The sequence below is a fragment of the Dipodomys merriami genome, unplaced genomic scaffold (assembly GCF_024711535.1).
Source record: "Dipodomys merriami isolate MVZ:Mamm:240054 unplaced genomic scaffold, mDipMer1.0.p SCAF_6, whole genome shotgun sequence".
In the NCBI taxonomy this organism is placed as follows: domain Eukaryota; kingdom Metazoa; phylum Chordata; class Mammalia; order Rodentia; family Heteromyidae; genus Dipodomys; species Dipodomys merriami.
In genome coordinates, this window is record NW_027206179.1 from 35,917,983 (window position 1) to 35,934,070 (window position 16,088).

Below are 16,088 nucleotides of genomic sequence, written 5' to 3' on the forward strand. Positions count from 1 at the left end.
GCCCTCTAAGGACCACAGAGGGGTTTCTTAAAAACGGGAGCTCTGCTGTGCTCTGATCTTATATTTCCAGCCTCCTCAAACAAAGACTAAATTAAGCCCCCCAGTTGCCAGAATTTAGATATAGCAGCCAATGAAAAAAGATAATTCCCTGAATAATAATAAAATTCTGAGAAAGAAATAGATAATCCAAAATAATGGGAAAACATTTCATGCACTAGAAAAGGCTGACTTGAACTCGCTTACACATAAAATAACCATATGCTTACATTTTTTGAGAAACTTAGCCAACTGCAAAATATGTTTAAAACAATAAATGCATGAGTAATTATTTTTCCAAAAGCAATATACTTTTGGAGCAGGAGATAGATGGATAGACCAATGAGATAAAATGTTAATTAAAGATGAAATGCATACTAAAAGGGGAGAGTTATACATCAGATAGTATTAGAGAGATGCCTCACTACTTAGAGTTGGCAACCTGATTAACTGAATAAAATAACTACATATAATGCCAGAGGAAAGAAGGCATGATTAGAACATATATTTTGAAAATTGTGAAAGTTACAGCTTTTATAGCTCCAGAAGAAATGCAAATGAATCTTTGTAAATACAAAAAGATGAAAGACCTCTTTCACTTTCAAATATACAATCAGTAAGGCAAATTAGAACAGTTTATATCAGAATTTAAAATTTTTCATGGATGAAGTTTGGGAACTTTGTGGTGTACAATTAGCCAGTTATACAAAAAAGGTAAATGATGTATGAATGCATTTGGTATGTGGGTATCAAATTTACAGAGTATTTCAGGAAGTATTACAATAGCTGACAGGGGCTTGGGCCAACTGCTCCCACACTAGGTCTCCTGGCTCTGAGCTGTGCTTCTTAAGGCTGTGTATGTGTGTGTGTGTGTGTGTGTGTGTGTGTGTGTGTGTGTACTGGTAATAGGATTTGAACTCAGGGCTTGGACACTGTCTTAACAATTTTACTCAAAGCAGGTCCTCTATTACTCGAGCCATAATTCCACTTCCAGTGTTTTGGTGATTCATTGGAGATAAGAGTCTCATGGACTTTATTGCCCAACCTGGCTTCAACTATGCTCCTCAGATCTTAGCATCTTGAGTAGCTAGGATTAAAACGTAAGATGCAACCAGCCTTTTTTACTCTCCTTTGCAGCAGATAGAAACCAAACTTTGAGGGTCATTAATCAAGTTCACAAAGTTGATATAATATCTCTAATCTTGCTTCAGTAAGCTTGGTTGGCAAGTGATTATCACAGCTCTGAACAAAAAAAAGAGGAGTAAACTTAGGAGAAAGAACTTCCTATTACTCTTTCATTTACTAAGAGACTTGCTAAATCTAAGTCTCCTTGGTGTTTACTATTAAAGAAGGAACAGAAAAGATCTTATGGGACAGTTAAGGCCTCTATAGAAATAAGGTAATGGTTAGTTGGTGACAAACATCAAAACCCATTATATTTCTTAGAGATAAGCTGGAAACAAGTGCCTATCAGGCGACCAGCTGGTGACCACCCAAGGAAAAAAAAAAAAAGAGGAGTAAATATGTCTAGCATACATGTAGCATGTCCACATCTTAGGCAAAAGTTCTAAAACATAATGAATTATTTCTGAATACATTTCAACTTTTGAGAATAAATCCTCAAAAATGGTAATAACAGCTCAGAAACTTAGATAGGAAGGCTGACATGTATGTGTAACATCGTCCTTTTATTGTGTGTAAATGAAACTTAAAGTCACTTATTGTGCTAGCAATTTAAGGATGAAAAAAATGTATAAGTTATCAAGTTTTATTGATGCACTGGTTATATAATGGAGAATCAGACAAAGCCCCTAACCTCATCAGGTTTACATTCTAATAGAGCAGAGGCAATAATCGTCATAATCACATTATTATTAAAGTATTTATTATTGTCATAAAAGAAACAGGGAAAGGAGAGTAGGAGAAAAGGTGGAGGTAACAATATTCGACAAGAAATATACACAATACCTTACTCATGTAACTGTAACCCCTTTGTATAGCATCTTTACAATAAAATAAAATTAAAAAAAAGAAACAGGTGCAGAAGTAGGGATTAATAGGGTTAAGAGACTTTTTAGACAAAGTGTTCAATAAGGCCTCTCTCAGAAAACAATGTCAAGCTATTTCCTGAATGATAAAGAGCCATTATTAGATCACATTTTTAAAGGAAACTATAAAAGAATGTTCTCCAAGGAAACAAAAACAAAAGATAAGAAATGAGAGTCTGGAATCCAGAAACAAGGAATGCTAAGGATCCACCTAAACAATGGGCAGAGAAGTCAGCCAAGTTAGATTATGGCAGGAAGGTAGCACGCTCTAGAGATGTATTTCCAGGAAAAAATTACAAGTAACTGATAATTATATGGTAGACCTATGTTGAACATAGAGAATAGTAAAATAATGCAAATATTAACTCGAAGAAAGAAAAGAAAATGGAGTATCATGGTAAATCAATAATCCAATAGTAAATTGAGACAATCATAACTTAAGCATTGCTATTGAGTGTGTGTGTGTGTGTGTGTGTGTGTGTGTGTGTGTGTGTGTATGTGTATGTATGTGTGTGTGACTAAACTAATAGCGGATATTTACATCATGTTTCATGTCCACTTTTTCATCCAATCATGAACCCAGTAACCGTTACTTCCCATAATCTTCTTTATTTTCAACCCATTTTAGGCCTACTAAAGTTCATGTGAAAAATAGTGCTTTAATAATGCGAAGATTTTATAACTGAAGCCTGTTTGTTACTAATGGTTTGCCAAAAATGTCAAAATTTCCAGTGCTCTCATCTAATTACAAGCCACCTCAGAGAAGACATTTACAAATTATGTGTAGTATCTAATGTTTAAACATGCAGCCAATAATTTTATTTATAAAATTAAGGTTATGGCATCTCAAGAATATTTCTGGAATTCTAATTAACACAAGCTAATGAATTGAGTACAGGGGCCAAGGACGCCATTTAAAAAACTAATGAAAGGCCAACCGGATATAATTATCCTTGAAACCAAGAGCACTCAAACAACCAGAGCTATTTTAAAGCATGTGACAGTGACATGGTATATAGAGAAGAGGACTTCATCCATTTAGAACAGTGCTACAGACTGAAAGCTTTCTGAGAGCAGAACTTTTGCTTTGTCCCCATGTTCTTCATGGTTGTCAGAGTTGTTCTGTGTGTCAGTTGTGCCCTAAATGCTTGCATTTAGTCCCTGAACTTATCAAATACCAGGTACACAGAATCTTAATCTTCTGAATGTCCACAAAAGCTATAGACCTTCCTTCTCTTTTCCACCCCATCATTTTCTCCATGCCCAATGGATAATTCATGTCACTTTGTGCCACGCCTACTCCAGTGGAGTCTGCTTAGCATGGGAAACCTGCTTTCAGACCTGAGAATGGGGCTTCAAAAAGGCCTACTCCCCGAAAGGCTGGCAAACCCCTGGGAAAGATGTGTTTCTGCTTTTCTTTTCTTCACTGTATAAGAGTGCCTATTAATCTTTTACTGTTTCTACTGCTCTTTGTACTTACTCATTGTCAACGTTCCCTTATTCAAAGCTCTTTCTTAAGAGTGTTGATGACTCCAATATCTGATGAGTGTCTTAAAAATATGACTAACTCACCAGAGTTAAATGCTACCCTGAAACCCCTCTTATGGAGGCTAGTAGACAAGTCATAAGTAAATATAAAAGTATTGGGGGTTTCACGAAGTCACTTCAGCAGAAGAAATTGTTTGTAAGAGATTTGCAAGAAGCTGTAGGCTCGGCTAGAACAGAAAGAATGTATGGCAATTGCTGAGATAACTACTTAGGAGAAAAAACTTCCTATTACTCTCTTTTGTTTACTAAGAGACTTGTTAGATATAGGCCTCCGTGGCGCTTACTATTAAAGAAGAAACAGGAAAGATCTTATGGGACAGTTAAGGCCTCTATAAAAATAGGTAATGGTTAATTGGTGACAAACATCGAAACCCATTGTATTTCTTAGAGATAAGCCAGAAACAAGTGCCTATCAGGCAACCAGCTGGTGACCACCCAAAAATGAAGCCATGCAGCAAGATTGTGTAACCTTTTGCCCTTTTTCATGAAGACTTCTGTTATAAAAGTTTGTTATCCTCTGCATTAAATCGCACTCAGCATCCACTCCTCTTGTGTGTGAGTTGTCTGTTTGCCATCTCCCCCCCTATTCCAGGTTCCTCCCCTAGGTGTCCTCCATCGTCCCGACAGAGCCGTTCTGCGTCAACTTTATAAACTTGATATAAAATCCCTGGTCCTTCACACACACACACACACACACACACACACACACACACACACACACACACACACACACACACTGCTTCAATCTTCAATTCTAACCTCTTCTCCAATTTTCTTGCCAACTATTCGTAAATATTCATCTACACATGCTGCCTCCAATTCCTTACCTCCCCTACACAATTCACATCTAAATAAGTTTTCTACATACCACATCCCCTTGTCCTTGCCAAGGCAGCCAGAGACATCCATTTGTAGGTAACATTTTTAATCTCTTATTCAAATTATCCCCAACAGTTACACATTCTCTCCTTCTTGACACTATTCTTCTCTCTTGACTTTCATATACCCACATGTCCTTGCTATGACAATCACTTAGCTGTTCAGACTTTTTATTCCCCTTTAGATCTCTAGAGCCTTCATGTTCTGGCCAGACTCCCCTAAACATGGAGCTCTCAAGTCATTCCTCTATTCTTTAGATTCTTTAGTGTCTTTAGATACCACATAGATATGACTATTGATTCCCAGTACACTATCCTGCACCTCCAACTGCCTGCTTCTCAATTTGGTTCTACACAGGTATTTCACATTTCACATGCTTCCAAATAAACTTTAGAAGTTTTCCTCTCAGTCTTTAAAGTCTCTACTCTCTACAAAACAGAAACCTAAGGATGATGTTTTGTCTCCCAACTCCTTGCTACACCCAGAAATTCACTGGACAAGTTCTGATAATTCTACCCACATATAATTCCTGACTCAGCCAGTTTTCTCCATCTTTTTTTTTTGCACACATCTTCTATAGCAATGTCTTCTATCTCCAGAACAGTTTACTGCTAATCTGTCTCCATAATGACAGCCTTCTGTCTCTTAACTCCATTCTTGAAATCTAAACAAGATATAGCATTTCCCTGCTTTGTCAACTTTTGGTTGTGCCCAAAATAAAATACTGTGCCCAAAATAAAATACAAATTCCCAGTCCTGCATGATCTGCACCTTGCCTGTCTCTGCAGCTTCCCAGTGTACCACTGCCTATCATTTCGCAATTTGAGCTCTGCCTTTTGAACTCACCAAGCTCTCTTTTACCATAAGATCCCTGTACACATTGCCTAAATCTATCCCATTTGGGAAGATTTTACTGAAATTGTTATCCAACTTCATTATTGCTTGTGATTTACCTATCATCTTACTTCAAAGACCACTCCTGACCATCATATATGTACATTTTTCATTATCCTCCAGCTCTATAACTTTTTTTGTCTCTCTTAACCTCATAAATTAACTAGTAATCATTCATTTATCCATTTCATTCTAAATATTTCATTGTTTATTTCAAACACCCTGGGGCAGTCTATAAGCCAGATGCATGTACCAAATTAGGAAATGAATATTATAACATATGAATATACTCATTATTAAAATGTTACCAACTTAGCACTAAAATCAGTGGATGAGAGTTTGGTGGCAAAAAAGATATTTAAATAGATTTGGTATTTTCTCTAAAGATACTATAAAGTTTCACAGAGACAAAATATATGCCTTTACAATGGAGAACTGTGGCAAACATCACCTTAACAAGGAGACTGCCATCATCTCTAGTCAGACAAAGTAACACCTACATTTATATAGACTTCATCACTCTTGTATTAGCTATATCTTTCTCATCATATGCAAATATTAACTCTAAGCAGGAGGAGATAGCAGACAAATTCAGGCATATTCCAGTCATATTCTACAAAATAACAGCTCTGTGTTTAGTAATAAAAAGTCATAAAAAAAATCACAGGATAGTCTAAGGGAAGAAGACTACATGAAATGATAATTAAATGCAATAACTAATCTTCAATCAGATCTGGGATTGGAATTGTTTTCCTGTTCTTCAGTTTATTCTCTTGCTCTTCCCTTCCTTTCTTCACCACAGATGGTCTCCTGTGGGTGAGGAGAGCACAAAGCGACCCAAAAGTATTTCAATTCAAAGGAAATGTCATATTCTCAGTTTTTGAAAAGATCCCTCAGAAATTATTTTCTCCCTCCCCCCACAAAAAAATAGGGCACTGAAAACATGGAAACAAATTGAAATGTAGATCAGCGAGTGAATGGCAGGTGAGTAAAATAATCTTGAAATAACAGTTTAAAGAGTGACAGGAAAGGATTAAAAAGTGTCACATAGCTGGCTGTCAATGTCTCATCAGCTCTAGATTGGAATGTGAAAGAAATAAGGAAAAATAAAGGTTAAAAATTGCAGAATGCAGTCACAAATAAGGTTTCAGCAAGCAAGTTTCTGTGAATTTACCAGGGAAAATAGACATTGCTTTCGCAATAATTCCGGGAACTTGGGAAAATAAAGGAGGAAGATGTCAGGCAGACTAAACTGGCGTGGGCCAGTAAACCTGGATGCTTACCCTTCCCTCTTCCTCCCTTTCCGGACTCCTTCTCCCCAAGTTCTGAACTGTGCTGATGGCACTGACAATCTTTGTCCAGATTCTCATAAACCAAGAGAGGAGCCTGGATGTGCAATTCAAATCTGATGACACCTTCAAACCAATGAATGATGCCTCTTGGGACTCATGCCAGATTTAGAATTTGCAACCTGTCATTTATCAATTAAAAAAAAAAGTTCAGGCATAGAATTGCAAATTCTGGAATGGAAAGAGGAAACTGAGATTTCCTGGATCATTTCACTTGTCTTCCCATCTGCCCAGGTGAAAATACAAGAGATTCAATGACCTAAATTACATTTAAAAACTCTTAAGCTGTACAGTGCTTTGCTTACAAAAAGAAAGACAATAGAATATCATTTATTGTTGTCAGTTCTCTGGTGAACTTAACTTCCCAGAGGGAACACAATTTGAAATAAAACTTGTCTCAGGTGCATCAGTTTGACAAGAAATTATCAGCAGCCACATTAATAATACATGAGAGGCTTACAGAACAAGAAATTGAAAATAGGAGTGGAAGTAGGGAAGATTCAGCATTTGGACAGCATGAATTATTTTAGGACTCAAGAAACAGTGAATAAACTGTGCTGACCATTGTGTGCTCTACTCAAAAAATGATAAACAGATACACACATATGACCTAAACATTCATGCCTTAATAGATTCATTAGTATTTAAAGTAAAATATTAATGAATCAATATAAATACCATTTTGTATTGGAATATATTTGAAGATATGTATAATTTTAAGAAAGAGGGATGGTTTTTAAGGCACTCCTATAATATTATTTTAGTTTTTAAAATACTATAAAACAACATTGGTAGACAGCCAATGGATCTGCTTACATAAGTGGGTTTATGAAAAGATTTCAATAAAGCTGGTAATAATAATGCCATGGTACCAGCCTGAAATCAAAGTCATTAAGGTCCCTGAGAATGGCTACAACAAATTTTAATGCTGGGAAGCATTTTGGTAAGACTTCAGTACTATAAATAATGCTAAGAACTTAACTGAAACATCAAAATGTTAATAAATTGCATGTAAAAAAATACCCTGAACATTTGTAAAGAAAGACAAGACTGACAGTTTCCCTAACTTAAACTGGTCATGGGGACATTTCCAGGTCTGCGTTGCAGTTTTGCCTGCTTTTTTGCCATGATCATAAAAGAAAAGCTTGACAGATAAAAGAAAGCAGAACAATGCGTGCTCTAGACCAGTTGAGGCATTGACTTGAACCAAATTGCAAGAATCAAATCTGATTAATTGAATTGAAATAACTTGATTTGAGTTAACATTCCAAGCAATTAAGCAACGCTTTAAACTTTGACTATAGAAGAAAATAATGTGAAATAGAAAATTAGATAAGCCCTAGTTACAAAGCCAGGAAGATTTTTTTTTAAAAAAAGCACTATATAAGAGTTTACCAGGAGTTCAGTTCATAGCCTGGCAGGCTGGATGGCAATTTTCCCAATGGAGTGCTCTAGCTAGAGATGTATATGTGTGCAGAAAAGGGCAAAGCTTTTAGGGTGTGAAATCATACACACCAATTATTATTTTGTTCGTGTCATTATTAAATTGAAAGTATCTATTCCTTGAGTGATTGGTAGAATTTGCCTGTAAAGGCATCCTAATAGGCCTGGTGCTTTTCTTGTTGAAATGATTTTAATTACAAATACTGTCTCATCTGCTTTTTTTTTCCTTTTTTTAAAATAAGTTTTTTATCGTGAAACTACTGTACAGAGGGGTTCTTCTGCTTTTTAAATGTGAAGATGACAAAGGTGGATTTTTTTCTCTTTTATTTAGCATATGTTAATGATTAAAATAGTGGGTTTCATTAAGATATATTCTTTTTCCTTTTTTTTTTTATTATGCCAGTCTAGGGCCTTGAACTCAGGGCATAGGCAATGTCCCTCAGCCTTTCCTGCTCCAGTTTAATGCTCTACTCCTTGGGCTACAGCTCCACTTCCAGCTGTTTTGGTGGCTAATTGGAAATAAAAGTCTTGAGGACTTTCCTTTCTAGGCTGGCTTCAAACCACCATCCTCAGATCTCAGCCTCCTGAGTAGCTAGGGATTACAGGCATAAGCCACCAGAGCCAGGCTTATGTGTATATAATGTACTTCAATTATATTCACCACTCTCTTGTCCCCACCCCCACCCTCTCTGCTGGTCTTTTTCCTCTTTCCAAATAGCTTCTTTTTCTGTTTTCATGTCTTTTTTTTTAAATGATGATTTTGTCTTTCTTAGTCTTGCATATTTCATTTAAACTAATGATATCCAGTTCCATCTATTTTCCTCCAAATGATGTGATTTTGTTCTTTTTATGGTCAAAAAACATGCTAAATTTTAAGACCCAAAATACCCTATTTTCTTTATGCATTCATCCATTGATGGATACCTAGACTGCTTCCATGAGTTGACTGTCAGGACCAGTGCTGTGACACACATGGATATCGGAGTATTTTCATGTGTGCTGACTTCAATTCCTTTTGGCACATACTCAGGAGTGGTGTAGCTAGGTTTGTTTTCTTCTTCTTTTTCTTTTTTTTTTCAGAAATGGGGCTTGAACTCAGGGACGGGAGAGTTAGCACTGCTCATAAGCTGTCTAGCACTCTACCACTTTGAGCCACAACTCTACTTCTGATTTGCTGAGTTTTAATTGGAGATAAGAGTCTCTCCGACTTTCCTTCCTGAACCAGCTTTGAACCAGGATCCTTGGATCTAGCCTCCTGTGTTGCTAGGATTACAGGTGTGAGCCACCAGTGCCCAGCTCTATTTTTAGTTTTTCAGGGAACTACATACTGATTTCCATAGTGTTCACACTAATTTAAAATCCCAACAATTCTTCCACCATACTCACCAGCATCAATGAGATATTTTTTGTTTTTGTTTTCCTTATGATAGCCAAGCTGGTTATGATGAGATAGAATCTCCATGTAGTTTTGGTTTGTGTTTCTCTAGTATTGTTTTTCTAAGGCTTCCACTAATTCTGGTGGAGTTTTTTGTTTGTTTGTTTGTTTTGTTTTGTTTTGTCAGGATTCTACTCATTGCTGAATTGGTTATTTAACATGTCAGTTCAAAGCTACTATCAGTTACTTTAAGAATCCTTGAAGTTAACTGGAGTGGGTAGTTAAAATATATTTTTACATTTGGTCAAAACAGTTGACCCAGAAAGTTAGTGTAGACTATTTTAAGCCATTTGCGGGGTGGAGGGGAATGTCTCTTTTCCCAGAAGAAACTTGAAATTACAGATCAATTTAATACACATTATTAAGTCAAGAAGGTATGTTCTTTGTATTTTATGGACTATATTCCAACTATAACTTTTGCACTATACCCAGCAGAAATATGATATTTAAACTTTCCAGAGGCACTGAATAAAATGTAAAGTTAATTTTATCCAAATCTGGCAACAAGCTGAATTTGAGAGGCTATACATGAACAATTACATTTGTGTCTTTGCTTCCATCCCCAGCATATGTACCTGGTATATTCTAGCAAATATTTGTTAGATTAAATTTAATTAATACAAGATATTGATGGTGGGGGAAGAAAGAGTCTATAAAACTTTTTTCAGAGTCTGGTTAATTGTGGTAATTTTTTTCTCAATACATTTATAATTTTATCTAGTTAGCATTTAAATTAAAAATAAACAGAAAGTCATTAAATTTCCATTTGGGAAATAACATCTCACTCACACACATGCATGAATATATTCTCTCATACATACATACTTGTCCTTGGCATCTTGTTGTTGAGAAAAATGAAATGTGTCCATTTTCAAAGTGGATTAAATGGGTTTGGAAATGTCACTTAATGTATAAGCTAGAAGAAAATTAGTTTAGTCATTTAAATTCACACAGGCTGAAACTCTATTGGTATTATTTGGTTGGTTGGATTTTGCAGTACTAGAGATTGAACTTGGGCTTGGCAAGTACATTACTATTTGAGGAAAGCTCCTAGTTCTACTGCATTTTCCTATATTTGTTTAGTTTTGTTTTGTTTTTCTGGTTGTGGGACTTGAACTCAGAGTCTGGGCACTGTGTGTGAGCTTTTTCACTCAAGACTAGAGCTCTACCACTTTGAACCAAAGCATCACTTCCGTTTTTTGAGTGGTTAATTGGAGGTAAGAGTTTCACAAGGACTTTTCTGCTCAGGCTGGCTTTGAATCCTCAGATCTTAGCCTCCTGAGTAGCCTGGATTATAGGCATGAGCCACTGGTCTGGGCCAGGCAGAGTTTTATGCTAAAATCTATGCAAACTGACCTTAGTCTTCCTAACTGCCTCCCACGTAGCAGGCATGTATCACCATACCTGAATTATTCTTGAGATAAGATCATATTAATTTTGGCCTATATTGCTTCAAACTGGAATCCTTCTGCTCCACATTCTGAGTATCTGTGATATAGGAGTATGCCACCATGGCTGGCTCATCTATATGCTTTGTGTGTGTGTGTTCGTGCACACACACACACATGTGCACACACAGAGTGCACAGAGTGCACACACACTAGTCCTGGAGTGCTAACTTTTTTAACTTATCAAAATGAAACATCTCTATCTTGTATTTTCTTTTTTTCTTTCTTCCCTCAGGGAAGGGAATAAGACAGAGAAAAACCAAACTTAAATCTTCTTCATGACACCAGAACTTTTCTTCTCAGTTTCTTTGTCTAAAACCTATTTTTGGAGCTTCTGTAGCTCTGCATTTCTAGGTCTTCCACCCCTGCTTCTATGCTGCAACTTTGTACTTTAGTACTAGAGTTGTATGTCCAGCTGAGAAACTACAACACAAGGGCAAGTTGTGGAGCTGATGTAGGCCAATTCTTTGCTGCTTTTTCTGGTTTTATCTTTCCTAGTGTACTCCTTCTATAAACTAAAGTAGAATGGGGAAAGAAATTCTATTTTTCTCTTCTTCTTTGTATTTTCTGGTGTGGTAATGGAGATTAAACTCAGGCCTTACATATGCTAGATAAGCATCTACCACTTAAAGCATGCTCCCATTCATTGTTTTAGTCTGTCTTTAGCTTTGGTCTCAGATGTTCATCCAGTCCAGCCTCTGGCTGTGATTCTCCTAGCTATAATGCTCAGGTTGCTAAGATTACAGATTTGTGACACCATACGCTGCCCAAGGAATGAATCTCTTTATATTGATACAAAAAAATTCAACTATGTCCTAGGCAAACTCCAAAGTGTTTGAAATAAAGTGAAAAAAAAACCAAAAAATGAAAAACAAAGCCACCTAGGGTTTGCAAAATCATACTCAGTGCAATGAGTTAGAGGCAAACCACAGTGTGAAGTTTTATGCTACCAGTGGGAGAATTAAAGAGGAAAAAGGCTGAGGCATTATTTTGATGGTAATTGACATACAAACTGCCCAATTTCAGCACTAATTTAGTTCAGCAGTTTGCTTTTCAGTCAAACTTGGATATTCTCCAAAACATGTTAAGACAAGGCAAAACTGGTTCTAAAATAGTTTTTGCTTAAGTCTGCACATACCCTAGATAACCCTCCAGAGTGATTCGTAGTGCTAGCTGCCTTTCCTACCCTAGAATTTGGAAGGGTAAATTTCAAATATATTAAAGTCATAAAAGTTACTTTTACAATTTCTGGAAATAATGTGATAAAATGTTGTGGTATTGCAACAATGCTCAAGAAAGTATCTTAACAAAAGCAAAACCCTACTCTTGACTATAATAAATGTTATATTGTTCAGTGTATACATGTATAAGGTAGGTCTTGTTCAGGGGTAGTACTCAAGGGGTAGAGCCTTCCTAGCAAGGACAAGAAACTCAATCCAAACCCAAGTACTTTCCAAAAAGTAAAAATTTTAAAGTAGACTACATTAACTCTTCTAGTTTTCTTTCTTTGATTCAGAGTGGTTGGGTAATTTCATGTCCATATATGCATGGTATTCTAATCTTATACTATCAATTTTAGAAGATTTAAACAATAATAAAAGACATTTCAATTTAATAAAGTAGAAAGACACTCATTCTTCTTATGATTCTTAAAAGATGCAGGCATACACACAGAGTAACTACTGTAAAATATGTATCTATGTGTATGTGTATATATGTATAATTGTGTTATTGTTCATAATCTGCATCAGAGTCTAATCTCTTAACACAGAGTTCCTTGTTCTATATCTGACTCCAGCTCCATTGGCCAGCCCAGTGATGACTGAATTGACAATGACTAGCAGCTACCTTGCACAAGCATCAAGAAAGGACATTTAAACAACTAGCCCATCCCTCAATGTTTTCCCTGTCTTTTATAGCCACCTAATTACTGGACACAACAAAGTTGACGAAAAGTGTAAAGGATTCTGGTTCACTCATCAGTAAACCTAGCCTCATTAAAATCTTAATGTAAGATCATTTATTCATTCAGCATCAGCTGTCCCACCAAATACTGGTATCAGATATATTAGTTGTCAATTAGTTGTCAAAGTGAATGTGTAGGAAGCTAAAGCCACAGATCTGATACCTATGCTGTGCAAATCATCCCTTTGATAATGAAGAGAACTTGCCTGGACACCCATGGCTCATATCTATAATCCTATCTACTCAGGTGGCTGAGACCTTAGGATTGTGGTTCAAAGCCAATCCCAGTAGCAAAGCCTATGAGGCTCTTAACTCCAATTAATTTTTAAGAAAGCTGGAAGTAGAGCTGTAGCTCAAGAGGTAGAATGCTAGCCGTGAGCAAAAATGCTCAGGGACAATGCCTACGCCCTGAGTTCAAATGCCAGGACTGGTACAAAAACTAATAATAATGAGGAGGAGGAGAACTCATCCATGAGCAGGATTGGAATTTATCATCAAAGAATATACAGGCTATAGAAAGAAAATAAATTTATAGATACATATAAATATATATATAGTTTTAGAACGTTGGGTAATAGCTTACATAAACTTATTTTCCTTTTAATTTTCAAATTTACTTACTATAAATAACTAAACCATGATGAAGACAGTGAAACTATTTTATAGCCTATTATCATGGTGGGTACATATTATCATACATTTTCAAAGCCCATAAAATATTCACCACCATCAGTGAATCCTAATGTAAACTCTGGACTTTGGCCAACAATGATATATCAGTGTAGGTCAATTGATTTTAACAAATGTACCACTGTGGTGTGGGGTCTTGACAGAGAGGAAGGTTCTATACATGTGTAAGCCATGGGGTTTAAGGGGACTCTGAGTGTCTATCCAGATTTGATATGCACCTAGAAGTTCTCCTTTTTAAAAAAAAAAAAAAAAAAAAAAGAAGTTCTCCTTTTAAAAGTTTATTTGAAAAAAAAGTATACATATATAATTTGTATAGAGAAATATATCCATCATGTACACTTGATTATTCATAAATCCTTGTAAAACTCTTTAATAATTTTCTTACTATTATTCTAGATGTGAAAATTCTAACAAATGACAGGTTCATGCTAAGGACAATGCCTTTTGGAACATTTGTACTAAAGGATGTTGAGGTAGACAGATAAAATGGTATCTATACTTGCCATAGTCACCTTGTTGCCATTGCCCATAGATGCACCAACATTCTAAGACACCCTCTCCTAATTCCTTGACCACCAAAATTCTCATGACCACCAAAAGAAACTGGGAAATGTCTGATGAGCCAGACAAATGGGTTTCACCTCCTAATCACATGTTCAGCACAGTATACATACAGCACTTCACTTAGTTGTCCTTAAGCAAACTTTAGAAAAGACCCCTATTTAAAGCTTCTACAAGTATTACATTGTATTACTAAAATGCCAAAAGAAACATGTCCAAAGTCATACAGAACCAGGATTGAAATGCAGTCTGCCAGAGTCTCCACAACCCCTACTCATTATTCCTATGCTGTTTCCCCTACAGTTTAAACAGGAAAGTTGGGAGTACTCAATTCTCTAAGAACTGATCACTACCAACATGTAAAATATAATCTTTCAGTATCTCCTGGCTCGTGAGCTATGCTGCATTGCTCACTGTCACTAACACGTTCTGCCTCAGTATCTCTCCTTATGATGCTCCTGTGACACAGAGGGTTTATCTTCCTCATCTCTCTCTCTCTCTCTCCCTCTCCCTCTCTCTCTCTCTCTCTCTCTCTCTCTCTCTCTCTCTCTCTCTCTCTCTCTCTCTCTCTCTCTCTCTCTCTCTCTCTCTCTCTCTCTCTCTCTCTCGATGCCACTGATCTTTAATTAGTAAGTCTTTATGCAAATGTTTTCTCAGCCAAAAGCATTCTGTAAACTTCGACGTTGGGATAGTTTTCTTTTCCACATCTTCTCAGTCTGTTGTATGTTTTGCCTGTTTCTACCCATTACAGTCTATCGATATCATCTATTAACTGACAGAAAACAATAAGAGTTTGAAAGACAAAGAGCAGAATTTTAAATTGCTTTGTGTTGAATTCCTTGGTATTTATCTGAGTATCTAGTACCTAAAACCTTGTAATCATCGTTCCACATCTCTGCAGGATGACTTTAAGATCTCTCTGCAAATTCCAACATTTGGAGACAGTCAAGTCTTTTAGATAAAATGGTATACTGGCACGTAACATTAATATCTCCTCTCAGGTAGTTATATAGCCTAAACCACCCTAGATTATATATAATACCTAGTACAATGTAAATGCAAGTACAAACAATGTAAATTCTAGTACAATGTAAATGTGTAAATGATTGTTGTATTGTTTAGGAGACAATGATGGAAAAATGTGTAAATGGTTGTTGTTCAGGAGACAATGAAGGACAAAGTGGTGTGCATGTTCAGTGTTGACACAATTATTTTCTAGTATTTTTAGTGCATAGTCTATTGAATCTATAGAAGGGGAATCCAGGGCTACAGGGGCTGACTCTATATATGGAGAATTTTGCTCTGGGGCTATGTAGATAAAGATTAAGAATCCCTGTTATTTAATTAGCATATGACCAAAATGACCTTGAGAGGTCATTTACTCTCCACAGTGCCACTCACTCACTATCCCTGAAAGCTGTTGCCATATACCCTCCTATGACTACTGTGATATTTAAAAATAGAAGAAAAAGAAAAAGAAAGCAGAATATGAGTAATCTTTACCTTATCCAACAGAAAACAGCACAAAGGAAACAAAGACATCACTGAGCTGTGAACTTCAAGGCAGATATGTAGAATTCCTGCCCAAGCTGTGCGCCACACTACACTGAGCCTGTTCTCTACAGGACAAGTTAAATCAGACTTGTAAAGTACAAACAAACATACCCACAAGTCAAGTAGGCAATGTGCTGTTTTCTGTGTCAAAGGACACCAACATGCTTGTGAAACACGGGCACATTTGCCTGAATTGGCTACTTCATCCTCTTGAAGTACCCATGACTCCTTGTAGCAG

General features: G+C 36.4%; 1 long non-coding RNA gene and 1 other non-coding gene across 2 annotated transcripts in view; one reads left to right on the top strand and one right to left on the bottom strand.

The window, feature by feature from the left end:
* Window positions 1–15,880, bottom strand: part of LOC138813520 (uncharacterized) — a 122,266-nt gene extending 106,386 nt beyond the window's left edge. The window contains exon 1 of the long non-coding RNA XR_011367834.1: window positions 15,800–15,880. This is a non-coding gene — a long non-coding RNA (uncharacterized lncRNA). The remainder of the gene's footprint in view (window positions 1–15,799) is intronic.
* On the top strand, window positions 7,547–7,672 carry LOC138814369 (small nucleolar RNA SNORA33). The gene has a single exon (XR_011367954.1). It is a non-coding gene; the product is annotated as a small nucleolar RNA SNORA33 (small nucleolar RNA).
* Window positions 15,881–16,088: the final 208 nt, after the last annotated feature.